The sequence below is a fragment of the Octodon degus genome, unplaced genomic scaffold (genome assembly GCF_000260255.1).
Source record: "Octodon degus isolate 3935 unplaced genomic scaffold, OctDeg1.0 scaffold00032, whole genome shotgun sequence".
NCBI lineage: Eukaryota > Metazoa > Chordata > Mammalia > Rodentia > Octodontidae > Octodon > Octodon degus.
In genome coordinates this window covers 5,184,093-5,194,656 of record NW_004524608.1, presented here as the reverse complement: position 1 = coordinate 5,194,656, position 10,564 = coordinate 5,184,093, and the positions used below count along the sequence as shown (strand labels likewise).

The window sequence follows — 10,564 nt, the reverse complement described above, 5'->3', positions numbered from 1 at the left end:
GCTTTTAGATGTGTATTCATGCTGACGTCTACACCTGTGATTGTTCCATGGACCTGTGTTCCATTCTTCAATTCAATGGTGACAGTTTCATGACTTAGTTTCATCAAAAATCTTACGAGCTTCATCCTAGCGGTGCGGACGGCCTTTCCACCGGTTGCGCGTAAAATACTACGAGCAAGATCCAGCAGCCCGGCGCATGAATGACCAGAAGCGCCTGCTCCACGGGATCCCCTCACCAAGTTCTGATCATAGCACATTCTCTGTTTTGTCCAGTCCTGGGGGCCCCAATTCCTCCCTATGGAACCTCAGCATCCCTTGCTGGATTCTGTCACCCACCCATGCCTCTAAATTTTTTTTTTTTAGTGAAAAAAAAAATCTACAAGATAAAGTTGAGTATATTAGTTCTCACTAAGCCCCTGGCTACTGTCACTTCCTATCTTCAAGCTCTCAGGAGTCTTTGATTCAGTGATAGATGGAAGAGTCAGAATCAAATTCCTCTGGACTCCATCAGATACTTACACATGCAAATCCATCACACTTTGCTCTGCCCTCTTAAGTACTCACAAGGAAACATGGTATCAGGAGTTGAAAAATGCATTTGTCTGAGGTACGCTATGCCACTGGAACTAGACACCACAAGAAAATACAGTATTTTCATCTTTTAAAGTAAAAAATACTATTGGAATTGAAACAGAACTTGAGAAAATAAGAATTTTGTGTCACTTAACTATTGCCACAAAAATTCTATGTCACAAACCACCTAGATAGAACTCAGTACCTTATAGTAACAATCACTTAATCTCCCTGAGCTGCACACTACCAAGGCAGCTCTGTACCTTGTCACCTACCTTATGCTGCTGACCACTGGGAGTCATATTCTTCTCAAGGAATTGAAAGATGGATAAAAAGAAAGGTCCAACCGCTCAAGTGTGTTTCACTTCAGATCTCTTATTTTTGTCATACACCAGGGCAAGTCATATGGCCAACTACAAACATACAAAAGATTAGGAGAAGGATACACCCCTTGTAGAATGATAGAGGGAAGGAATGAGTATTTTTGACAGTAATCTACATAGTGGATAAGCGTAGAAAAGCTAGTCAAGGGTCTGCTGATGTTTGTTCAAAGGCAAGAGAAGTTTAATTACTTAGTGGGCTTCTTTGGCAATTCTGACTTCTAATCCCAAGTAGGAAAAAGTAGCCTCAGAGTTTGCAAGGAACTTATGATCCTAGGGATAGCATTGCCTATCTCATCTGCTGGAAAGAAAGTCTCCCTAGCCATCAGGGCAAACAAGAAAGTACTGGATATTCTAGGCTCAACCCTTTATTCATGTGGGCCTCATAATTTCTATGTCACTTTGGTCTTTTGTCAAGTTGTAATGATTTGAAATCTCCAATACACAAAGTTAAATCATAGTGGCAGTTGTATTCTTTAGAAAAACTTCGAATGTTGTTATTGTAGATTTCCTAAAAGATTGTTGAATTAATTTATATAAAAAGTATTGATTGAATTAGGTTCTAGATTTAAGTGCTGGTGACCAGACATGAATAAATTATGATGCCGCTGAAACATTTCAAGTAAGACAGAAAGGGGAGAGTTGTAATGGAAGCTGTGATTAATTTTGTGGTTTTGGAGAACAGAACAAAGAGCATTTGGGCGAGTCTTGCAGGATAAGCAGGGAAAGCCCCTAGAGTGAGAACACTTATGGCAGAGAATAGAAAATACTAAATCACCCACTGAATAAAAGTACCAAAGGTCCAGTGTTGGCTGTTAGCGCTTTCATTCTGGATAGGTCAGGAATCCGGGGACATGCAGTACAGGTATCTGGGAGGGTGTCCTCGTCCAGAACAGACCTCTCGGCCCAGCCCTGCTACAACCCAGAATTCAGGACTGCAGGATCAGGCTGACTAAGCCATAGATATAAAACAAAATATTTGTAAACACATTCATGGAAATGGGACAGTGACATAAAATTAATCTCAGCCTGTCCAGAGAGTCAGGATGTGTGGTTTCTGGAGAAGGAGACATATTCTTCCGGAAAAACAGAAGGGAAATGTCCCAGTGTCAGGAATTGTAGATGGTCCCAATGTCCTTTCCCAGCCCTAAGAATGAGTCATTGTCTTTTCCCACCAGCATTTACTTTTTATTTACTGAAATATGAATTCACTCCCTGTTTCCTAGAACAACCATAACAAATTACCATGAAGTCTGTGACTTAGGACAACAGAAATTTATTTTTTCCTAGTTATTAAGCCAGAGGTCTGGGATCAAGATGACAGTGGTGTTGCTTCCTTCTGGACCATGTGAGGAAGAAGAATCTCTTTGGCAACTGTCCCAGCTTCAGGACAGTGCTGGAAATTCTTGGCACTTACATATGCAGTATTCCACTCTCTACCTTCATCTTGAAGTCACCTTTTCGTGTGTCTCTGTGTGTCTCAAGTCTCTTCTTGTAAAGCCACCAGTCTCTTAGGGTCACCTTACTCCAAGATCATCCCTTCCCTTTACATTTGCAAAGACCTCCTTTCCAAATAAATTTGCATCCTTGGGTCTTGAGCATTAGAACTTGGGCAGATTTGGGAGGAGAACAATACTCAGGCCACTCTGTCCCACTTCGTTGCCTACATCCCATGCCCGTGATGCTTTCTGAATATTTGTAAATGTCCTGCTTGATCTTGTCCAGAAACTAGATGCTAGGGCTGAAAGACATCACCTCAACTCCCATTGGCCAAGGGTAGGATGCAGGTTCTGATTATTCAGCTTAAGGTCTCCAGGAATTGTCTTACTAAAATCTTTAACAGATGCTCATTAAAGAACATAAGTTCCATCTGCCAAACGTCCAGATTAGAACATTTTTAGAAAAGGGTGGAGTGACTCCACACACTCTTTTTGTTTGGAACAGATTACTTACAATTTTTGTAGTTACATGTTGTATTGGGTTCTGCTTATTAGCTAATCAGCAGCCATGGGATCCACCAAAGTATGGAGAGTCAGGGAAGAAAGCTAGCCTACGACATTTTGGGGGGGCTAAGTGGATTAACGTACTGGTATTGCTTCCTACAAATCCCAGATCAGTTTTTGCAGAGAAACACTTTCAAAATGGTTTGAGTAGAGTGTATAGAAGCTTTTACTTCACATCCTCACATTTCTTTTAGTTCTCTTTACTTATGTTCTCAAGACTTGCAATTTAGGATTATCAGCACATTTCTAAAAAAAAACATTTCTTAGCAAGTTACTATATAATGTCTTCTTGTAGTAGATTATATGTTGGCAGTTTAAGTAAAGCATAGCAAAAAAACAGTTAAATCAAATTCACCTTTACTCCATTACTGAATTTAGCTAAAAAGCAAAGACACAAGCATGCTGACTGCTCTTCCCTTTAACTTAGGACCTCCAACCTCAAATCAATCTATGATTTTCCTGGTCATTTTTATTTACTCACCTCTTAAATTTCCTGTCCTGAGTGGTTATTTCATATCGTCTACTTCCTCAGTCTTCCCCCACCTTCTTTTTTCTATCCATCAAATATCAGCAGACTTCCTTATTTCTGTCAAGCTTATGTTTTCTTGGTGTTTTGTTTTGTTTTCAGCGGAACTGAGGCTCGAACTCAAGCCCTTGCAATTGTCAGGCAACTGCTTAGTCTACTGAACCATCTCCCTGGCCCCATCTATAAAGCTTATAACAGAGAACAGACACACTCCACCACCTGTCTGGATCTGTGACCATATCTTTTCCCTTTTCTCTGTCATATAATCTAGGCTCCAAAGAACACCCCTTCAAGTTGTGTACAGTATTCCCACTCCCCTGCATCATGAGTATTCTCTCTCTCTCTCTCTCTCTCTCTCTCTCTCTGTCTATCTCTATCTCTGTCTCTGTCTGTCTCTCTCTCTCTCTCTCTCTCTCTCTCTCTCTTTTTTTTTGGCGGAACCGGGGATTGAACTCAGATCCTTGCATTTGCCAGTCAAGCACTTATCCTACTGAGCCATCTCCCCAGCCCCATGAGTATTCTCTTGTACTGGGTTCAATCCTATCAATATACAACACTGCTGCAGCATTTTTATTTTAAATATGTAAATACACAAAAGTTCTCTTTTAACCCACAAAGTCTCTTTACCCACCATTGTGTTCCTTGACAACAAAACTATTTGAGTTACAGGCTCCCTCCAATTTCTCTTCAGTTTCAAACTTATTCCATGTCCTAAATCTTCTCAAGATCACCAGGGGCCTTCTGCCTGCTAAATCCTGTAGTCCATCTTCAGTGTTCACCCTACGTCATCTTCTTGTAGCATTTGACATATGAGCATGATTGAGCTCTTCCTTCTGCTTCAGGTACCTTCTTAAGCTGGATTTCAGTCCTCTGCTCTGCCTGTTTCACTGACTTCTCTTAAGTCTTTTTTGCTGGGTTCTTTTCATCTTTTTGATTTCTTAATATTGAAATAATGCAGAATGTTGGTGATTGGTCATCTTCTTTTCTAATTTCACTGTTAAGGTAATAGAGTGTTGTTCCATGCTTGGGTACCTCACTCATGTTCCACCAAGACTAATTACCTCACGTACTGAGGATACTTTTGATTCTTTGCTTTGGATTCTTTTATTTGTCCGGGAACACTCAACTCTTGGAGAGAATCCGGGAGATCACGTCCTTGGAACAGTCTTTGGCAAAGATGGATGGAAGCTTCATAGGTAATTCTAGTTTTCTGTTGCCTTAGTTAAGATAACTTTGGGACTTATTGAAGATTCTCTCCCAGAGTCCTAGAGTGGAACTAACCTTCAGCCATCCACAGGGGTCAATTCTTCATGCGGTATTATTCCCTGGCTCAGTCCCAAATACTGTACCAGTATGTATTCAACTCTCCTCCCAAATAAACCATTTCTACTGCAATTCATATCAAGGCCAGATGCCAGGGAACCTAAGCTAAGACATATACTATTTATAGGATAATAGGTCCTGCGTTTTTATCTGCAGCCCCAACATCTTCCAACATTTAGAATCATATATTGCTTACCAAGGTGTCAGAAATGCTTCTAAATGCTTTGCAAATAGTCTCAGTCCTCGCGCCAGTCCTAAGACGTGAATTTAAATTACTAGTAGAAGACCTGACACCCAGGTTGAAAGGCAGTCTGATCACACTGACATAGTCAATAGGTGGAAGAGCAAAGATCCAAGCTCAGGTTCCACACCCTGAAACGTAGTGCTATGCTGTGTCTGAAAAGGGGGCAATTTGAATGCACCTGAGGCCTTGTACCTCAGATGGTGGTAAGTATAATACCCTCCATGAGTAAGCCAGTTTCCATGAGCTTTATTTTTACTTTTGATGAAAGTTTCTAGACTGAAAGATGGAGTGGATGCAGCATAATTACACAAAGCATTTGGCAAGATCCCTCATTAGAAAACATCAAATAATGTGAGCTGTATTTTAGCTCAATTAGGTGAATTCATACACAGTTGAATGGTCATACCCACGCTGATTAATGAGTGTCTTTTAGCCAGTTAGAAGGCATCTTGTGGCACATCCCAGGCCTTTGCATTACCTCTGTCTTATTTATTCATTTATTTTGGGGAAATTATTTTATTATATATATTAAGACAAATACCAATAAAATATCAATATACTTGAACTTTACAAAATGAGCAGGACAACATTAGTTACAATGATAGAGATTTATTAGAAACCAGCTTAAACAAAATGTGTGATCTATTGCCTCTCTATTGGAGGCTGGCCTCTGGTTCATTTGATTCAAGAACCCAAGTGTCATCAGAGGATGTGCGGCCCCTTTCTCCCCTTCTATCACGCACAGGCTGTTTTTCTGAGGAAGATGTGGATATGCAGCTCTAGGCCTATCTCATTTCTCCCAAGAAGATCAAGAGGAATGCGGACCTTTACTCTTTGATGTAATTATGCACCGATGAGAGCTCATTTGAATGCCATGATGGAAAACCAATTTAAGTTAGTTTATGCAAAAAAGGTGAATATATTCACTCATATAATCAAATGGTTTAGGGGCTGGGGAGATAGCTTGGAGGTCTAAGCACCTGCCTTGTAAACACAAGGACCTGCGTTCGATCTCTGATACTGCATGCCATGCCAGCCCTGCAACCCCAGGCTCACCAAGCTAGCCACGGAAACCAAGTATGGAGGCACATGGCTGTAATCCCAGTGCTGGGGAGGCTAAGACAGGAGGATCATTATGAGTTCGAACTGCATAGCAAGACCCTATATCAAATAAAAGATTTTTTTTAAAAAGCCTCTGTCATATTTAAACATTTTAGCTATGTGTTCAATAAAGGAAATCCTTGGAAAACAGATCTAACTTAAAGGAGTTATGAGAATAATAATAGGTTGGGATAGTTAATGTGCTGAAGACTAGAGTGGAGAAAATGAAGCTGACAAGATGGAACTTAATGTGTATGACAAGTTATTTACTCAGGTCTACTAAGAAATTACAAGGGGAAAAACTGCTTAGGAATTTGCTTTGGCTAGAAGCTAAATGAGTCAGTATCATGCTGTGGTTGATAAACTGAACCAAACTAAACAAAACAAAATGCAGCCCTAAATAAATCTTTACCTAGGAAAATGAGAATTGTAGTATGTAGGCCAAGGCACAGGAATTCTATTTCTCCTTCATTACTCGTCCACAGTTGCAGATCTGAGTGCTGTTTGAGGAGGGACAGCAGTAAGTCTCAGATGTCTAGAATGGGACCCCAAGAGATAGTCAAGAAGGGTCAGACAGGATGAAACCGTCTCATATGAAGATCATCTGCACAAAGAATGTGGAAATAAATTAGTGGGAGGATCTAATGCATTCATTATTTATCAGGAAGGTGATAGTCAAGAAGTAGTTTATGGGGCAGAGTGAGTCCCTTCATAGGAAAAGAACTGAAAGGGAACTTAGTATTGATAGACATTCCTTGTTAAATAAAAAAAAAAATCTATAATTTCTTTCCTCATCTGTGCTTGTTAACAGTGTTTTGATACTGGACTACAGTGCCTGTCACATGCAGGAACTGACACAGGTATATTGTTCACTTCCTGTACCCAAACTGGGATTACAGGGACGGAGTAGTGGGCAGACCTAAATTTATAGGAGGCTGCCAAATCCAGCAGTAGCACTCTAGTAACAGGCCTGCTTCTACCTCCTGTTGCTGACTGGTAGAGTCAGACCTTAAGGCTCTCCCTGTGTGCTAGATCGCCTCTGTCCAGAAAAGTATTGTATTATGATATTACCAGCCCCAGCCATTGGGGTCAGCCAGTCTGCCTCCTGGTTCCTCCGTGGAGTCATTCCCACTTATAGCATCTTGAGTTTACAAACACAAACTTGAAGAAATTATTTGAGAAATACTAAGGGACTATTAAATTTTCAACCAATTCATCTTATACTTTCTTGATTAATTAATGCTGCTAGGACAAAATGCCTTAGACTATTATTGTTTGTTGTTTTTTTTTTTAAATAAGCAATAGGAATTTAGTTCTCCCAGTTCTGAAGATCATAGTGTAGCCAGATCTGTCTGGTGATGTTCTCTTGTTGCTAACATCCAGACCTAGTGGGAAACGTGGAAGAACAGATAGACTCACTGATGTTTTTTGAGAACAAATTAATCTGTTTCTGGGAGCAGAACCCTCATTGCCTAACCATTTCCAGAGACCACTTTTGCTAGCTTCACCTGGAAGTGCGAAGTAGGTCCCAGCAGATGGCTTTCAGAAGGGCACTCTGTCAGCCCACCCACAGCAGACGCCTACAAGTGAAGTTAGAATCCCGCCACCCTGTTCCAGACTCTTCAGTTGCAGGTCAAAGCTGATGGTTTTCATGTTTTGCCTTCCATTATTTCCCTACGTGGGGGTCTTTGTCTCATCTAAATTGTATTTCTCAAACCTATCATCACATCACATTTGCTATTGCTCCCTCTATTTAGAATGACTACCTTAGGTCTGTTGAAATCAAACTCAGTGTGTCAAGTTCTACCTCATGAAAAATTTGGCCAGCAAACCCCATCAGTCCATACACACCAGACTGTTTTCCTTCCTTGAGGTCCATAGCACGTAAGTCAAACTTCTATGTGTCTCTTTTGTTATTATTTTCCAGCATCCAGTCCAGTTCATACATAATGGCATGCAGAATTAGCATATTTTGTTCCCAGTATTTATAAAGACAGAATTTCTTGTGGTTTTGTGTTTAACAGTGACCTATTCTAACACATTGCCTGAATGGAAAAAAAACCAAGTCAAAGAAATAGGCAGAAGCACTATGTACAGCAACTCTTGGGCAATTAGTTATTTGAACTGACACAGATATGTGATTGTCAGTCTATGTAAGGGAACAGCCTGTTTTACTGTTGCCTCAAAACAAAACCATTGCCTACATTTGTCCTATCCTTAGGGTATGTGGTTGGCAGATACAATGGCTTTCCAATCACTTCCTTTTCATGTTTGGGTATTTAAAGTTGTCTTTCCACCGGGTGTGAGCTACGAGGGGCTGGCTTCTGTGCCAAATTCTTCAGTACCATGGCATCCCTTTCCCTTGCGCCTGTTAACATCTTCAAGGCTGGAGCAGATGAAGAGAGGGCAGAGACAGCTCATTTGTTTTCATTTATTGGTGCCGTCGCCATTGGAGACTTGGTAAAGAACAATTTGGGACCCAAGGGCATGGACAAAATTCTCTTAAGCAGTGGACGAGATGCTTCTCTGATGGTAACCAATGATGGGGCCACTATTCTAAAAAACATTGGGATTGACAATCCAGCTGCTAAAGTTCTAGTTGAAATGTCAGGAGTTCAAGATGATGAAGTTGGAGATGACACTACCTCTGTTACTGTTCTAGCAGCAGAATTATTAAGGGAAGCCGAGTCTAATTGCAAAAAAGCTTCATCCACAGACCATCATTACCGGTTGGAGAGAAGCCATGAAGGCTGCGAGAGAGGCTCTCTTGAGTTCTGCAGTAGATCATGGTTCTGATGAAGCTAAGTTCCATCAGGACTTGATGAATATTACAGGAACAACCTTATCATCAAAGCTTCTTACTCATCACAAAGACCACTTTACCAAGTTAGCTGTAGAAGCTGTTCTCAGGCTGAAAGGTTCTGGTAATCTGGAGGCGATACATGTCATCAAGAAGCTGGGAGGGAGTCTAACAGATTCCTATTTAGATGAAGGCTTTCTGTTAAATAAAAAAATTGGAGTGAATCAACCAAAGCGAATTGAAAATGCCAAAATTCTTATTGCAAATACTGGGATGGATACAGACAAAATAAAGATATTTGGTTCCTGGGTAAGAGTGGATTCTACAGCAAAGGTTGCAGAGATAGAACATGCAGAAAAGGAAAAAATGAAGGAGAAAGTTGAACATATACTTACGCATGGAATAAATTGCTTTATTAATGGGCAGTTAATTTATAATTACTCTGAACAGCTCTTTGGTGCTGTTGGTGTCATGGCAATTGAGCATGCAGATTTTGCAGGTATGGAATGCCTAGCTCTTGTCACAGATGGTGAAATTGCCTCTACTTTTGATCATCTGGAACTGGTGAAGCTTGGGAGTTGCAGACTTATTGAAGAAGTTATGATTGGAGAAGACAAGCTGATTCACTTTTCTGGGGTTGCCCTGGGTGAGGCTTGTACCATTGTTCTGCATGGCACCACTCAACAAATTCTAGATGAAGCAGAAAGATCATTGCATGATGCTCTTTGTGTTCTTACCCAGACTGTAAAGGATCCAAGAACAGTTTATGGAGGAGGGTGTTCTGAGATGCTTCATGCATAAGTATATGTTCAACTTTCTCCTTCATTTTTTCCTTTTCTGCATGTTCTGCACAGCGTGCCAGCAGAACACCAGGAAAAGAAGCTGTTGCAATGGAGTCCTTCGCTAAAGCCCTGAGAATGTTGCCCACCGTCATAGCTGACAATGCAGGGTATGACAGTGTAGATCTGGTGGCCCAGCTCCGAGCTGCTCACAGTGAAGGCAGAGTAACTGCTGGACTAGATATGAATGAAGGTACCATTGGCGACATGGCAGTGCTGGGCATAACAGAAAGCTTCCAAGTGAAGCAGCAGGTTCTGCTGAGTGCAGCTGAGGCAGCAGAGGTGATTCTGCGTGTGGATAACATCATCACAGCAGCACCAAGGAAATGTGTCCCTGATTACCACCCTTGTTAGGCGGCATTCGCATGTGCTGTTGATATCTGGACCAGTTCATAGCGAAAGTGCATTTGAAAGACTTCAACTTCTTGAAGACTGTGGAATTGATACTTACCTGTGTCCATTATATCCTTATGTTTGGACACTTAGCTGACCTTCTGTTTTAACAGGGGTCTAATTTATTTTGTTTGATTTTTCCATACAATTCAATTGATAATAAAAGTTCATTTCTCTTACTGTCATTAAAATAAAAAATCTAAAAAAAATAAAAATAAAGTTGTCTTTTTCAAGTTATCATACTTTCTAGTTACAAGCTTCAAACTGTGTAATACATTTCAAGTTGTCTCCTTTCAGTTCAGAACTGATTTTTGGGTAGAGAACTTAACAGTGGGTTAATGAATAGAGGGATTTGGTATGTCGCATACTCTTTCATTTGCCT

At 40.7% G+C, this 10,564-nt stretch overlaps 1 pseudogene; it reads left to right on the top strand.

The window, feature by feature from the left end:
* Window positions 1-8,496: 8,496 nt before the first annotated feature.
* LOC101562285 lies at window positions 8,497-10,181 on the top strand (annotated as a pseudogene).
* The last annotated feature ends 383 nt before the right edge of the window (window positions 10,182-10,564 follow it).